Here is a 17,807-nt window from a genome sequence, read left to right on the forward strand (position 1 = left end):
CAGGGGGGCTGCCTGCAGGTGCCTGTCCTGCTGCTCCTCAACTCAACATGCTCACCTCATTTCACACCAACACGCCCCATTCTCAGAGGAGGAGCCCAAGGCTCTAAGAGGAAGTAACTGGCCCAAGGACACATGCCCTAGTGACACAGGCCCATCCTAGGCGCCGACTGCCCACCTCCAAGTTCCAGGCCACGCTGAGCAGGTGAAAGAGGGAGAGGGCCCCGAGCAGGCCCCAGCTATGGCTTTGCACAGAAAGGGCAGCCTGCCAGAGTTCACGCAGGAAAGCAAGTTGCTGGGAAGGCTAGCGTGAGTCCCAGCCCCGCTGTGCTGACCGAGGGTGGAGGAGCGTCAGGCGTGCTTCCTGTCTGCCTGCAGCAGCCAGGCTGGCCCAGCAAGACCTGGGGACCCACGCTCTGAGTCATGGGTTCCCAGGCCTTAGTCAGAACTGCCCCTGGTGGCAGTCCCTTCCAAGGGGTAAGGAGCAGGGCCTGTCGACTTGCCCCTGACCCACACACTGAACCAGTCCCTAGGAACATTATCCTGGGCATGCCGTACCTGTCGTGCAGTCTGAGTCATGCTGCCAGGGCAGGTATCCAGCTCCCAGCCTGGGAGTGCTGAGAGCCAAATCCACTGCAAAGCAGGGGTGATAGTCAGGGTCCCACCTCATCTATCTGTCGGCAATCCAGTGGTATCTAGGTGAGAGTCCCATACACACGGTCATCCCACAACACACTCCACACTCCACAGGCCAGGTGGGGACACACAGCCCCCTTCCCTCCCTCCCAGGTACCACCATAGCTGCTAGTGTGTGACCGAAGGCAGGGTCCCTGGCCTGTGCTATTCAGCCAAGGGGACCACAGTGCCTGCTGGCCCAGCTGAGCTCTGCCTAGCGAGCCCACGTGCCTCTCCTGCCATGGACTCTCCCTCTTCTGCTTTTCCCAGCAGGAAGGGCCCAGCCTCACCTATGCAACCTGCAGCCCCACCCCCGCCAACCAGTTGAGGCTCCCCTCTTAGACTTATAAGTCTATGGCCAGTGGCATCCGGCTACCTGCCCTCCCTGCCTTCCCCAGGGTCCCTTCAGAGGACCCTGGGATTTCGGACCACCCAGAGGGACCTCTGGCGCTCACTCCAATCATCCATCCCTTATAGCTTCACCATTTTTGGTTCAAGCAGTGTTCCCTTTCTATCAGGCCTGGTGGCTGTTGGGTGGGGCTCCCCAAGCAAGAGGTGGCCCTGGGCCGTGAGTTGGAAGACAGGGTGACCAGAGAAGAGAGAAGCCCGAGGGGGCTGAGCATTCATCTGAACTATGGGTGGACTGCCTGGGTGCCATGAAAGAGGCCAGCGTGTGTGAGCTGGGGAGGGCCGCCACAGCCCCCAGGCACTACCTATGAAGCTCCGGCTTCTCCCTCCATCTTCCTCCCCTTTCCCTTCCAGCCGCTCTTTTCCAGGAACCTTGCCATGCCCACACCTACGCCCTCCCCTCCCCGGCCCTCCACAGCTGCTGCAGCGCACCCATACTCTGCACTTGCCTCACCAGCTCTGGCTTTTCTCTAACCCGTTTTCTCTCTGCTTTCTCTCCAACTGCCAGCTGATCGGGTCAGGCAAGTCCATCCCATCCTGAGAGCCCCAGGCCCCACTTCGACCTCTAAACACATCCCTCCTCTTCTCAGAGACCTCCCTTTCCAAGCCTGCCTGGGCGGGTGTCCTGTGACTTGACAGTGGCTCCCCCAGCCCCAAAGCCAGCCCCCTTCATCTGTGACTTAAGTCTGTTGTAGCGGTGAGCTGACACGTCCAGGTTTGACCATTGCTGAAAACTTGTGCCCCCTCTGTGGTATGCCTCTGCCCTGTTCTGTAAATAGCTATAAATTCTCATATATATACACATACACATACACACACACACACACACACATATATACATATATACATGTGGTCGACTGCCTCACCTCTAGAACTGGGAATCAGTCCCCGTGCTGTGCTTGTGGAGTCTTGTAGCCCAGCAAGAGGAAGCTGTCTCCTGACATCGCCCCTCCAAAGTGCACCACCTCCAGTGAGCTTCCGGGACATGCGCGGCCTGTGGACAGCCAGCCCCCGCCATCCCTCCTGCCCTTCTAGCCAAGCATGGCAGCACTGTGCAGGCAGCCGTGTGGCCTGACAGTCTCTACCAGTCCTGCTGTCCCTCGGCTGAGAAACCCATTTCTGAATGACAGAGAATGTGTCCTCTGCTGGCTGTGTTCTCTATGGAGCTCAGGGGAGGGAAAAGGCCAAGCCATTTTTAGGGTGCTGTTGGCAGCAGTGAAAAGGTCACACCCTTTTCAAGGGACACTTTTCCTGGAAAGTCCCTGGAGCTTAGCTGGCTCTTATCCTGTGAAGCCAGCTCTGGCCACTAGGGCACAGGGCCCTGAACTCAGCCTGGAGGGAGCCTGCGGGGCAGCCGGCACTCTGGAGGGACAGACAGGCCACCCGGTGCAGACAGGAGAGGGAGGCAGGGGGATGGAATGGAAGACACCTGGGGTGGATGGAAGTCAGTGCCCTTGGGCACTGGTATCTGTCTTCCTGACCACAGCTAGATCAGGCTTCTCAACCTGTTGGCTGTCAGGGCCGGACTATACTCCATAGGCGCCATGGCAGTCCTCGTGAAATCCACCAGGTGTCACCAGGCAGCATACAGGTAACAGGCCTGGAAGATTCCCCACAGCCCAGCTGGACATGCTGAGACACTCTGGGGCTCCTCGTTGAGTGGGAAAAACTGCAGGCCCCAGTGAGGGAAACGGGAACATGCCAGGCCGAGCAGTATGGCTAAATCCATTTATTCCAAAATCAAAGCAAAACAAAAACAAAAACAAAAAAAACAAAACAAAACAAAAAAGGGGTCCCATCACCAGGGAGCCATGACCCCATCCCCGCCCCCATCATCGCTCCTATGCTAACAATGAATAAGTTTCCCAGCCGCGAATAATTATAAGAACCTCTTCCTCATATACCAGCTGCAACCTCCGCTAGGTACGATACAGAATGTTACACAGCTACAGTATGTACACGGGGGAAGGGGGGGCACCCCCAGCAGCCTGTGCCCTGGCCTGGTCTACAGTTAACTCCACTGTCCCACCTCAGCTGCCTCTCTGAGTAAGAAGATGGGAGCCCCCCTGAGGGAAAAGTTGCTTTGGTGAGAGTAAGGAGGCCGTCAGACCTCCTCCAAACAAACCAACTCCACCAACCTCTGGCTCTTAAATAACATCATCATCCAGAAATGTAAGGACTCAGCCTTGGTCAAGGTGGTAAAGGGTCTGTTTGTCTCCCTCCATTAGACAAGGGTCTTGTCTTGCTACCCTAATGGAAAAGGGCTGACTGGGGAGGGGTTGTAGGGACATGGTGGGGGTGAAGACTCCAGACCCACTTCTCCAGGCTTATGCTGACAGGGGCCTGCTTTTATTTATTTTTATTTTTATCCCATGATGTTTTTTTAAATCCCGTAACTTCTTTTTCAGAACTTTTAAAAAAAGCTTTTCATAAAACTTTTTTTTTTTTACTTTTTTCCCACAACTTTTTTTGCCACAACTCTTCCACAGTATTTTTTATCCCGTAACTTTTTCATCCCACAACTTTAATTCCTGTAACTTTTTTAGTTTGTGTTCTTTTAATAAACACACTTACATGGTTACAATTTTGTAAGAATAAAAACCGATTATCTCATGCCAAGCATGCCCAGCATTTGCACAGTCTCAATACCTTTAATACTATAGTTTTGAAGACACACAAAATTTTTAGGCAAAACAGCACCTTGAAACAATCTAATAATTTATTACATTGCAGTAGCATCACAGAAGCAGTCAATAATGCCACTTTAGACAAAAATCAGTATTTCCATCATGCATTCTGTGTATAAGAATTCATAAATCGGTAAAAGTCATTCTAAGAAAACTTGGCAAATACAGCTTGGACTGGAATTGGCATTTCTTTCTCTACTTTTCCTTCCCCTAGATTCTTTGTTTTAAGCTACAGTATTCGTATTTTAAAATGTTTTAAATTATTTTAAGACATTAATATAGCAGTTACATTTTTGAATAGTTATTTGAAAGTGACTGTAAGATAAAGTTTTAGAGAATCTATTTTGGATAGGGTTGATTTACATTTTCACATTTTCTAAAAATCAGCTTTGGTTTTAGAACTGATTGTTTTTCATTTCAGGAAAACCTATCAGGTTTAATCTATTACTTTAAAAATAATTATCATATATTGCAGTCTTTAAGTAGGTATTTTGATTCTTTACTTCCCACAGAAATTCAAATTTATTCAGTTGAACTCACATTTTAAAATTCTATCTTTCTGCTGAACTCTAACCTTCTAATGTTGCCTTCTAAGCAAATTGAAAGCTGCCTTATACTGAATGAGGAAGAGAACAAATACTTGGCTGAATGAGGTACTGCAAGAGACTGCGTGCACTTTGAAGAAAGACTTGAGTTATTGTCATAGGATTTCCATCCTCTTTAGCTTTTTCTTAAACATATGACAAAATACCTACACAGAGAGTGGTATTTGAGTTAATATAGTACATTTATTTTTCAGACTGACATTCAGCTTAAATATGCCAGTATGTGATTTAATCCACAGGTGCCTGATGAACACATTATTGTCAGATTGGTTACAGATGCTAAACGCTATCTGAAGGTCATTCCTAGTCATTTATACGTGTCAGGGTAAAAGTGAAGTGATTTGAACTATAAAAATACCTTTGAAATAATTTATCAATGTATTAGATAAACTCAGTTTCAGAATGATAAAGAAAAACTGTTAGACCAAATAATGTGTCTAATTAACAGTGGTACGATTTCTAGCCTGAAGGTTCAAAATGGACTTAAAGTAACTGTCTTTAAACTGAACTCAAAGAATGCAAAAGCAGCAAGTTCAGAAAATAAAAGGCAAGAACAGGACCTTAAGTCCATTTTAAACCCTTGGGCTGGAAATCCTACCACTGTTAATTAGCCACATTATTTGGTCTAACAGTTTTTCTTTATCATTCTGAAACTGAGTTTATCTAATACATTGATAAATTCATACAATCTGGAAGAGTCAGTTGAAGTCACAAGGGCTCAATATTTGCAATCTTTAAGTGAATGCAGGCAATTCTCTTATTCAATCTGTAAAATCGTATTATTGATCTCCTATTAATGTCATATTTATAAAAGTATCATGAGGATGCCCAATGCTAAAAGTGGAGATGGTCTAGTAACTAGAAATGCCCACCCCAGGGAGCGCAGATACATCTCTCCCTACATCCTAATGATATGATGTATTTTGGAACACAGACATTAGAACTTCATGAAGTTTTAGCTGTTGATTCTTCCCCAAGCATCATCCAGTTATGATATAGGCAACATATGACTGAAATAATTCATTGATCATGCACATTAACATAAATATTACACAAAATATGCCTCTAACTGAAACTGAGAGGTATAAAAACATATTTCACTCTTCGTAAAGAACTTTGTGAGGAAATATAACTCCGTGATTGTATAGACACTTTCCTCATGACACTTTGACATTCACAAACAGTAGATTGCGCTGCAGTTTGTAAACATTTTAAGTTGCATAAACTGCTCCTTGATTTTCAAATGTAGTATAATACTGTCTACTAAAATTCCTTTTTGTTTCAACTAAGTACTCTCACATATATTAGTTTATAATAATGTTTGTTATTATTTTTAAAGTCTTTTCCATTCAAGAAAAAGAATTCCTATGTCAGATGGTTGAAGACTAGGTATTAGCCAGAGAGGTCTAGATGGTAAAATCCATCTTCTAGCTTCAAGTAAGCTCCATGAACATAGAGGAATGCCAGGTGTCACGCAGCTTTCCTTCACTCGAATTCATTCTTGACTAGAGCCTGTATGCCTGTTCCAGGGACATTTAAACTCTTAAAGGATTTCTTCTGATCTTTACTAAATACATTAAGGAGAATGCCAACCAGTGCCCTTTTGTGTACTGGGACATGTAGTCATGTGATTAAAACAGGGAACACGAACTCTGACTTTAAAATGTATTGTAGATATAAATGCTCTCAGCTAGAAAAGGTTTTCCACATCCACAGTCATGATGGGAGCCTTTCATTCCTCAGAAATAATCCCCTTTTAGGTCATCAAAAAAGAGTACAACTGCCACAGCTCATGATGCAATATCTTCATGAGCCCAGAGCACATGCAGATCCTAAGGGAACTACCGTAGTACAGTGCTCATTCTTGGCACCAGAACAAATGAAACATATTCTATCCTGCACACACCTGCCAGAGCAGGCCACTTTCCTCTTCTGGGAGATTTAAAAAGCTCCCCAAAATGTTATTACTCCCATCCCCAATACACAGAAAAAGGGGGAAAGGCTGTTTCCAGCGCTCCACCTTTAAACAACTGTAAATGTCAGTACTCACAGTGGCATATTACAAAGTAATAGACCGCGCACTTGAGGGCAAACCACATATTGAGCTAATGAAGAGCTCACTGTGATTAGGATTCGATCAAACATAACAGCAGAAGATAAGGAAATTTTATTTGAATTCCGTAATGAATATACAGGCTGTACTAACATTAAAAAAGCACGGCAGCCTATCCCAAACCAGCAAGAACAGTTGTGTGCATATAGTGGGTCTTTGTGTGTTTGAACTCCCATCACATAAGGGCAAACTCGATATGCATGCTAGCGTCCTATAATTATCAAATTTAAAAAATGCTAAAGGATGCCAGAGTGAACATGAGGGAAAGACCCACTCTCATTTAACTTTTTACAAATAAATTTAAACTATAAATTAGAAACACAAATAAATTTAAACTATAAATTAGAAACACAAATAAATTTAAACTATAAATTAGAAACACAAATAAACATAAGTGGCTCTAACATTCAAATGAAGTAAATGAATTGTGTAGGATATTAACCCCTTAAACGTTTTTTTTTTTTTTTTAAATTTCTTGACCCGCTCTTAGATGATGGTGATGTTTAGCTCTCTGTTCTCGGCAGCCCGAAAAGAATGGCATGCAGCCTCTCCTGCTCCTCCTGCCGCCTCTCCTGTACCAACAGCTTCTCCACTCAAGCCTGGGTGCTCCTGGGGAGTCCTGCATTAGAGGAAGCAGCTGCTGGATCTGCTGTGCAGTGGGGTTGTCATGGGGGAGAACCCTCCCTGTCCTCTCCCGGTGCAGCCTCCATGCTATCAGTGAGGCTCAGCTCACTAAGATCTTCAGAGAGAGGGAGGGGGGTGGGAATCTGAGCACAGTGCGAGCCTCCCCTGCTCCTGCCTGCCCACCCCGCCTGAGGGCTCTACTCACCACCCTGCTTGTCCGCACACCCAAGCTCCTGTGGGACTGGGGCTCCAGGTACTGGTCTGGCTGCTGCTGCAGACTCGGAGCCTCTTGGCTCTTCAGCTCCACCTGCCGGAAGACCCTGGGCATGAGGACATGTGGTGGCTGGCTTCCAGATTCCTGGCCCATTAATAGGGTAGCGAGGGCACTGTGGGGCTCTGTGGCCTGCCCAGGCCCCTGGCCCCTTGCTCCAGGCCTAAGAGACTGCCTCCCTTGCCTAGAACCCCATGCCTCCTTCCCTAGCATCAAATCTCACGTCCTTTCTCCCAGCATTTAAACTGTAGGCCACAGACTGGTGGAAAAGCAGGCGGAGCCAACCACCATCTGCTAAGTGTGCTACATGCCTAAAGTTTCCACGTATTATCTCATTTGATCCTCAGCACCTCTGCAAGGAAAAGGCTAACTTCCTTTTGAAGTTAAAGAAACAGAGACTTAGAGATGCAAAGTAGTTGAATTATGACCAGTGGAACCGAGGCCGGAATCCAGTTTGAATCTAAGGAGTCTTTTTTTGTTTTTCTGTTTTGTTTTGTTTTGAGAGAGTGTCACTCTGTGTCCCAGGCTGGAGTGCAGTGGTGCAATCTCAGCTCACTGCAACCTTCACCTCCCGGGCTCAAGTGATTCTCGTGTCTCAGCCTCCCGAGTAGCTGGGATTACAGGCATGCACCACCAGGCCCGGCTAATTATTATTATTATTATTTTTAAGTTTAGTAGAGATGAGCTTTCACCATGTTGGCCATGTTGGTCTCAAACTCCTGTCCTCAAGTGATTGTCCTGCCTCAGACTCCCAAAGTGCTGGGATTGCAGGCGTGAGCCACCACACCCGACATAAGGAGCCTCTTATACCACTGTCTCTTCCTCTGTGATTGGGGGGCTCCATGCCTCTAGCTGGGATGATGATGTCCAGACCTGGGAGGACCCCAGGGCTACCCACCTCTAAAAGTCAGAGGGCAGGAAGCAAGAAACAGTCATAGGACTGCCCCGGAGGGTGCTGGGGTCACCTGTCCCCAGGCTGCAGCTGCCTGTGGCCTGGCACCTCCCCTCCCCAGAGGCTGGTGCCCGCCTCCCACATCTTCTTGGATGGGTCGGAGGTTACAGTCTCTTTCAGCTCACCCGACTTCTTCAGCTCCTTTACTTGCTGCTCCGGCTGCAGTGTGCTCTTGTTCTCGTTGTTCTGGACAGAGAGAAGCAATCAGTGGCCACCCACTAAAACTGGAGACCCCAGAACTTAGTGTCTGCCTCCCATGGCACCGGGAAGGGTGGAGGCAGGTTAGAAAAATATCCCCTCTCTCCCACAGCCATCAGAGCAGGGCTCTGGCTCACAGATGCCTTTAGAAGTACCATTTCATGTGAAGGCTACAATGCCCCATTTTACAGGTGGGGAAACAAAGGCCTTGAGGGCTAGGGAAGAGGGCAGCCTCCCCAGGTGGGGCAACGCACCAGCTCCTCGAAGCCGCTGCGTGGCTCGGCCCGCTGCTCGTAGAGGGCTTCCCACCCCAGCTCCAGCATCCTCTCCAGCTCCCGCAGCCTCTCCAGCTCCTGCAGAGTCTCCTGCTGCCACAGCCTCTCATCCTCTTGCCGAAGCCTCTCCTGCTCCAGGAGCTTCTCCACCTCGTCCAGCAGCCTCTCCCTCTCCAGCAGCCTCTCCTGCTCCTCCTGCCGCCTCTCCTGTTCTAACAGCTTCTCCACCTCTTCCAGCAGCCTCTCCTGCTCCTCCTGCCGCCTCTCCTGTTCTAACAGCTTCTCCACCTCGTCCAGCAGCCTCTCCCTCTCCAGCAGCCTCTCCTGCTCCTCCTGCCGCCTCTCCTGTTCTAACAGCTTCTCCACCTCTTCCAGCAGCCTCTCCTGCCCTGGCAGCTTCTGTTCACACAGCCTCTCCTCCTGTTCATGTAGCCTCTCCTCCTGTTCACGTAGCCTCTCCTCCTGTTCATGTAGCCTCTCCTCCTGTTCACGTAGCCTCTCCTCATGTTCACACAGCCTCTCCTCCTGTTCATGTAGCCTCTCCTCCTGTTCACACAGCCTCTCCTCCTGTTCATGTAGCCTCTCCTCCTGTTCACGTAGCCTCTCCTCCTGTTCATGTAGCCTCTCCTCCTGTTCATGTAGCCTCTCCTCCTGTTCACACAGCCTCTCCTCCTGTTCACACAGCCTCTCCTCCTGTTCACGTAGCCTCTCCTCCTGTTCATGTAGCCTCTCCTCCTGTTCACGTAGCCTCTCCTCCTGTTCATGTAGCCTCTCCTCCTGTTCACACAGCCTCTCCTCCTGTTCATGTAGCCTCTCCTCCTGTTCATGTAGCCTCTCCTCCTGTTCACGTAGCCTCTCCTCCTGTTCACACAGCCTCTCCTCCTGTTCATGTAGCCTCTCCTCCTGTTCACGTAGCCTCTCCTCCTGTCTCCTGTTCAGGAGACTCAACATCTGATTGTTTTCCACCTCAGCCTGGAGCTGTCTTCCCACACTCTCTAGCTCCTTCCTTAGGTGGTTGGTCTCATCTTGTAGCTGCTCCACCTTAGATGGCCCTGCTGGGGGCTCTGGGGCCAGGGGTTCAGCTGAGAAAGGAAGCAGACAATAAGGGCCTCTGGATTCTCAAAAAAAAAAATCCTCCCTTCGGTGCACAGCTCCTCCTCTCAGGCTTCCCAAACTTGGCCTCACTGCTAATGACTCCTCACACCCGGATGGTAGCCAATCTTCCAAGTCACTTTCAGATAGAGAGCACTGTGGGTGGCTGACAATGGGCACTCCTCCCTCTTTACTGATGGGGACACTGAGGCTCATGGAGATGACCAGACTTGTCCTCCCCTGGCACAGACCTCTTTCCCTCTGCCTCAAAGCCCTTCCATCCACCCACCTCCCTGGGGCATTCTAAGTCACCCCCACAGCCCTCTAATGCCAGTCCTGCTGCCAGGTCATGCCAGCCCCATCTTACCCGTCTGCTTTTTGAATTTGAACAAGCTCCTCCCAAGCTTCTGTACCCGATGTGTCTTATGCTTCTTCTCCTCCTTAGATGTGCGAACCTGCCCAAAGCAAAGGGGGAAAAGGGCCCTGGAGGGAGGGGCTGGTGAACCTCTAGAGACAGAGTTTGAGAAAGGCCCACCCCCCTTCTGCCAGTTTGTGATTTGGAAACGTGCATTCATTCAACAAACATTTACTGAGCATGTACAGGCCAGGTACAGTTCTTCATAGCAGAGATATAAAACAGCAAAGGACAGACAGGAGCCCTTGGCCCTGAGGTTTCCATTCTAGGGGCCTTTAAATCTCTGACTTTCAGAGCTAACCGAGACCTTTGATACTCTCTACCTCCTCCAGAAACAGGAGCATAAAGAGGAGAGATGGCTTGTCCAGACTCAAAAAGCATATTAGGGACTGAGGCAGGGCAGAAATATGGACCCCTGACAACCAGTCAGGCTAGTGCTTCCCGGAGAGGTGACAACCCCAGGGCATGTGTGGCAAGGACTAGAGCAGAGGTGTCTGGAGAAGAGAGAGTCAGCAAAGAGGGCAGTGCAGAAGAGCCATGCTGCATGTTCTGTGCTCTGGGGTCCCTCCAGGTGAGACCTGGGTGCCCAGCTCCCCATTTGCCCTTGGCATCAGGGGCCCCTAGCCCCTTTCTTCAGGGCCCCAAGAGGAAACTGGAGGCCGGGATTGACCAGCTGTAATCAGGGGACCCCACTGGACTCTTACCGGTGAATTGATGTTTTCAGTGAGTTGACTGATTATTGCGGAGCTTGAATCCAGGGCCACTGCTAGTTCTTGGTACTGGCTCTGTGGTGCATGCAGAGAGAAGGAGTTGGAGGAAGATTGTGGGGAGGGGTAGAGAGAATAATCATTAGGGCTGGTGGGGGTGTGTGGGCTGCCTCAGCTGGCAGAGGGGAAACAAGCCCCTGCTGTGGGAGGAGGTTGGAGGGCTGGCCTGCAGGGTCACTGCATCTCGGCCCAGGGCCTCTGACCTCCAGATCCTCCAGGGTAGCAGAGGATGCACGGCCCTCCCCGTAGATACCTGTTGCTGACTGCAAGAGATGAGAGTGCACATGGAGATGTTCTGTCCCCCCTCACTGTCTAAGCCCTCTGACTTCCTTTCTTCCCCCATCAACTGGCAAAAGCTTCTTTTCTGTCTATCTTGGACCCTTTTTCCCATAACTCGTTTGTGCCAACTTCTCTCGTGGTTCTTATCTCCCCACCATCCCACCCTGGGGCCCTTTCAGTGACTCCTAAAGGGACAGCCTGATGGCAAGTGGCTCTTCTCATTGGCCTGGCTTCCCCTTGAGACTGGGGATGAGGAAAATCAAACAGCAACGACCATTTCCTCGGTGTCCTGGGTGTTTGCAGCAGGCCATGTACTAAGGATTCACATAGAAGCAACAATAACGAATCTCATTTAAACTTCACAAATGGAAGTCAAAAAATACCACCTCTATTATACAGATGTGAAAAGAGAGGCCCAAAGACCTCAAGCAACTTGCCCTAAATCATATGCTAATCAATCCCAAATCAATCCTTAGCAGACGGAGAGGCAGGATTCAAATCCAGAATTCTTAACCAGTACCCAACAGTCCATCTACAATCTTAACAATTACCCTCTACTGCCCCTTGGACCCCCTGTCCCCAGGACCCTGGCCCGCCGAGACTCACATCCCCAGGTGAGTGGTAACCACCAGAAGTGGCTGTGTCAGGGCTACTGCCATTGATTTTCTTTTTCCTTTTAGCTCCTGCTGGAATGCCAGGGCTCTTCCTCTGCCAATATGCTTTTAACTGTGGGAAAGAAGAGCAGTAACACTCATGAGAATGATCAGCCCCTACAGCCACATCCTCCTTTACAGTTTTGACAAAATACCCTTATATACCATCTGATGTAATGCCACCAACAACTGTACAAGGTGTTGTCACAATCACTTAGTGACTGAGAGGGATTGATATCATGGATAGAAAAAAAAAAGAAAGATCAAAAAAGGCAATACTGGAACTTAAACTCAGTCCTCTGACTCCAAGCTCTGGGGTTTTGCCATGAATCAGCAGCTGCCAGGGACCAAAACCAGGGGCAGAGGTAGAAAAGTAAACATGAAGCAGGCAGGAACTGTAGGCCGTGTGGTTTAGAGTCACACATCCTCACAGGTCTGCTAGCGTGAAGAAGCGCACCAGTACCTCTCACACTTTCGTATCAATGTGTCCTCATGGCAGAAGGCAGCTTTTCTATTAAATCCGGGAATTTATCAGAAAGAGGACAACCCAAGCCTCATTTCAGAGCGAAGTCTGGTATACGCTTGGAAACCTATGTGTCTGTCATCCCTAAGTACATTAATGCATTTTCTCAAGAGAATCAAGGGAAAATGATGCTTCAGAAAGATGTCCCACATTTATCCTGTGGCACTCAAAGTACCCCAGGTTGAGACGATATGAGGAAGATTCAAGCTGTCAAGTTCAGTTTCCCAAGATCTATTCCACAGAAGATGAGCAAATCTCACTTCAGAGGCAACTCACTGAAGGGCAGTCTGGTCCCAGAACCGTGGAGAACTCAGAAAAAAATGTGAAAGTCTCTCTGGAAAGTAGAAGCCTGGGAAAAAACCAAACCAAACCCATTCTTCCATTGCCACCCAGAGATACTGTGAACATTTTGAGCTCACAGGGGAAGTGTAGGCTTTTCCCACTGTCAATGTCTATGTGAAGGGAGTAAGGCATCCTGAAACCTCTTGCTCCTAGGTCCCATAGTCTCCACTCCCCTTCCAGCTGGAAATTTGTGCTGCAACCAGAGGAACCAGAAATGGGGTGAGAAAACTTAGGGGACTGGGTTGTACGATCAAAGGCCGGTCTTGCAGCAGTAATGACAGTTCCTAGGGGCACTGTGACATCATTGCATTCCACTCCTCCCAGGGGAGGGGACCACATCAGCGCGATGCCAGAGTCGCTGCTCCACGATGGGGGAGGGACACACACGGTTTCGACCCAGGTCCCCAGAGACGCCAGCCCAAGAAGCCTAGGGAGGTCGAGCTTGGGGCAGCAGGAGGGGAGGGCAGAGTCTGCAGTAGGGAGCCCCGGGAGTCACCAGCCCAAAGCCACCCAGGGATGACTGGTGAGGGCAGGGCCTGGGGCTGGGGGACCCAGGTCCTGGGAGACGCAAGCCCAAAGAGCCCAGGGAGGTTGGGCTTGGGGTGGCAGGAGGTGAGGGCTGATTATGGAGCAGGGAGCCCCAGGAGTCACCTGCCCAAAGTCACCCTGGGGTGATTGGCAAGGGCAGGGACTGGGCTGCTTGCTGAAGGCGTGGGGCTGACTGACTAGGCTTTGGTTGGGGGAGCCCAGAGGGGCTGGAGTTGGGGGGCCCCATCTGGTATGCCTCAGGAGTGGTATGGACTCTGGCACCGGTCTTGTCATCGGAGGGGATCTGTGGCTGGGTTGGGGGCCATGACCTGGTGTGTTTTACCTTTTTCTTGGCTGCGGCCAATTTCCCCTGTTGTGTTTTTTCTGACATCGCGGGGTGGGGAGGGAGGCGGGGTTGGGGCCACAACAGCGAAATACCAGTGAGCGCTGCTCAATGCCTCCAGTCACCTACCAGGCAGCTGTGCAACTGAGCCACAGGTGGCGTAACCAGGGCACCAATGGAACGCAGAATAGGGGCGTGGCCTTAATGCTCCAAGCCCATTGGTCAGTGAGAAAGATGAAAGGGAAAGGAGGCGTGGCCAGGCAGCAGCATGTCCAGAGGGACCTGTGGCATCATAAGGAAAGCTGCCCAGGCAACCGCTGTCCCCGCCCACTCAGAGAAAGGGGAGGGGCCGCCCACTCTGGGAGAGGGGAAGGGCTGGGTTTTGCTTTAAAACTTTAAAAACTGTAAAAAATAAACTTTAAAAAACATATGTGTATATACTTTATATATATGTGTGTCTGTGTGTGTGTATCTATGTGTTCCTCCAGAGCTGTCTTCATTATGCAGCTTCTGTGCAAAGTCTGTGATTTTGGCCTATGTTTTTCATCTTCAAATGGAGTACAAGAATTACCAGTATTACCTTAACTGAGATATAGATCCTATAAAAATGGAAAATCCATAGCATGCTTGATGATTAAGGAAGCCGACTATAGTATCCAACATTCCAATAAGACAAAATAATCACAACAATTTCTCTTTTTTGGAAAAATGTTTGTCTTATTCTCCTACATTATTGTTAAGATTTCTTTTAAAAACAAGAAACATGTCTAATATCTTTAAAAACACAAAGCTTTTGGGCCGGGTGCGGTGGCTCACGCCTGTAATGCCATCACTTTGGGAGGCCAAGGTGGGTGGATTGCCTGAGGTCAGGAGTTCGAGACCAGCCTGGCCAACATGAAGAAACCCTGTCTCTACTAAAAATAGAAAAACTAGCCAGGCGTGGTTGCGGGTGCCTGTAATCCCAGCTATTTGGGAGGCTGAGGCAGGAGAATCACTGGAGCCCAGGAGATGGAGGTTGCAGTGAGCCAAGCTCACGCCACTGCACTCCAGCCTGGGCGACAGAGCAAGACTCCATCTCAAAAGAAATAAAATAAAATACAAAATAAGTAAGAACACAAAGCTTTCAATTTAATAACCACTTAAAGCTCTTTACTGGTTTAAGAGAAATACAAGGCCCATTTTTCTAGAATCACCTGGCCTCTCTAAGCCTTGCAAATGAAACTGAATTTCTCACTTGATACTTGGCTATCACTTGCAGTCATGAAAACCAAGAATTTGTTATGTCACTGTGTATTGCTTGTTACCTGAAATTCACACTAGGCTGGGATCAAGGGTTGAATCTTTCATGATTTTCTCCATAACCTGTGTGCTTCTTTTTTTTTTTTTTTTTTTTTTTGAGTCGGAGTCTCGCTGTGTCTCCCAGGTTGGAGTGCAGTGGCGCGATCTCGGCTCACTGCAAGCTCCGCCTCCCGGGTTCACGCCATTCTCCTGCCTCAGCCTCCCAAGTAGCTGGGACTACAGGCGCCCGCCAACACGCCCGGCTAATTTTTTGTAATTTTAGTAGAAACGGGGTTTCACCGTGTTAGCCAAGATGGTCTCGATCTCCTGACCTCGTGATCCGCCCGTCTCGGCCTCCCAAAGTGCTAGGATTACAGGCGTGAGCCAACCTGTGTGCTTCTTATCCCACACCAAACTAAGCTTTTTTTCTAGAGCTCTGCAATTTACAGTTAGTATATGAGAGCAGTTCTCAAAAATGTAGTCTCTGGACTAGCAGCTCCAGCAGCACCTGGGAACTTCTTATAAATACACATTCTCAGGCCCCACCCTGGACCTGATGAATCAGAAACTCTGGAGTAGGGCTCAGCAATCTGTGCTGCAGTAATCCCTCCAGGTGTTCAAGAACCTCTGGCATACAGCAGGTAGAAAAATGTGTTTCCTTCTGTAGGTCCAAAACCAGGGATACTATATGTTCTGTCTCTATATGAAACAATGACATGCAATTAAAAGACATAAATCTCCTTCCTGCTCCCACCTTCCAGCCAATGTGTTTTATTTTTATGAGTTAAATAAGAAAACAATCAGAGATTTCGTCTAAATCGCATATTTACAGGTATCAGTTCTCATCCAGCCTGATCTTATCCAATATCATTTATATTTTCTTACACGTGAAGTTTTAGAGAAGGATCTTCACAACGCTAGACTCAGGCACACTAGGAGTTCTATAATAAAACACCAAGTAGATCAGAATGTCCAAACTTACTGGAGAAGAAAAGTGGAATCATTGGCTATATTTTCAAATGGCAATAAACAGGAAATTAAAGTTTTGAATTTTTTTCACCTTCATCCTTCCAAGTTAATAGAATTAAGCCAAAATACTTGTCTTCCAAAGCCTCTAGCCAGGCAAAATTTTACTATATTACTTCTTGCTTTTCAATGGCTATAAAGCAGACTCCTGGTAGGCACATTTGGTATACCTGCAAAGATGAAGAACTAAACAGTTCCATCTGTTCAATACTGAAACAAAAGTCCTGCAAACCTCGGATGGTGAGTGTAATACTTCAGCACTAGCACCAAAGCCTCAAATATGAAAAGATACCAAGAACACCACTAGCAAACAAAACTAAACTCTCGGCTGGGAGCTCTAGTTCATGCCGTAATCCCAGCACTTTGGCAAGCAAAGGCGGGAGGATTACTTGAAGCCAGGAATTCAAGACCAGCCTTGGCAGCATAGTGAATTCACACCTCTACAGAAAGTTTTTAAAATTAGCTGGGTGTGGCAGCACACTTCCCGGGGCTGCTGTGCCATTGCTGGAAACTTCTCTATGGAGAGTACCAAGTACTTCTACCTGTAGCATTTTCCCTGGCTGGAATCCTGCAATTATCACAGTAGCCTGAGATCCAAGAAGGCAGGGCAGGAGCATCGTGTCCCCTTCCCAGCAGGTGCAAGGGAGGCTGGGGGGTGAGGCACAAGCCAGTGGGAGGGTGAGGAGCAGGAGGGATGCATGGTGAGCCTCTGTTGACTGCTTGCTGCCTCAGCTGGAAGGTCAGGACCCAATGTCTATTACAGGTTAAATTACAGAAGTATTTCAGATTTTGGATTTTTTTCAGATTTTGGAATTTGAAAATCTGAAATCCAAAATGCTCCAATGAGCATTTCCTTTGAATCTGGCCTTCGAACATCATGTCGGCACTCAAACAGTTTTGGATTTTGAAGCATTTCAGATTTTGGATTTTCGGATGAGGGATGCTGTATTATCTTCTGAATGAGGCCACTCCTTCAGGAAAGCCCAGAGCTTGGGGACGTGGAGCTGCAGACCAAAGAGGTGATTTCTGTAGTGGCTTTCAGTGCAGAAGGGCCTACAAAGTGGTTTAAAGCAAGCCACAAAATAGGAAACCCAATATTTAGCTAATGGAACTCTGATAAAACCTGCTCAAGATGTCTGTCTCTACTAATTCAGATGGAGCCAAGCCAAAGCATCATTATTATTTTAAAAAGGCACCAATCCCTCTGCAAAAGCACTGAATTATATCATGATACAATCATCAATTGTACCATGCATCACCATCAGCGGCGGTCTTTTAGGGATATGAAGAAGGGGTTTTCACAATACATCGCATGACACACCATCTTCCAAATCTGTAAACATTTCTCTCCACAGCCCAGTCCTCTCCATAGTTGTCCAAATCCCTCCCTCTTTTCTCTTGTTGTCTCCAAAACTCAAAATCATGCTCTGACTTTCTATATCCTGCCCTCCCCTTCTTGGACCACCTGGGAAGCCCTCTGCTTCCCCAGGGTGTCCCCTCCTCCCCTTCTGGGATCAGTCATCTTTCCTCAAATGGACCAGTTCGGCCTCTCTTAGTTTCTCCAACTCTGCATCTCAACCTTTCTCCCTTCACTACACAATAATGTCCAGGAGGCAAAGAGCCCACAAACCTGGGAACCTCCCTTTCCAGAAGGGAGGAGAGAGGTGACTACAAATATTTGGTTATGATTTTCTTCCCTGCCACGCCTGTTTTCATGGGCAGTGCTGAGCCCCAGTCCTGGCAGAGCTCAGAACCA

At 48.4% G+C, this 17,807-nt stretch overlaps 1 pseudogene; it reads right to left on the bottom strand.

Moving 5' to 3' along the window:
- Positions 1-5,135: 5,135 nt before the first annotated feature.
- LOC100979992 (putative golgin subfamily A member 6-like protein 19) lies at positions 5,136-14,106 on the bottom strand (annotated as a pseudogene).
- Between the last annotated feature and the right edge of the window lie 3,701 nt (positions 14,107-17,807).

Source organism: Pan paniscus, chromosome 16 (assembly GCF_029289425.2).
Source record: "Pan paniscus chromosome 16, NHGRI_mPanPan1-v2.0_pri, whole genome shotgun sequence".
Taxonomy (NCBI): domain Eukaryota; kingdom Metazoa; phylum Chordata; class Mammalia; order Primates; family Hominidae; genus Pan; species Pan paniscus.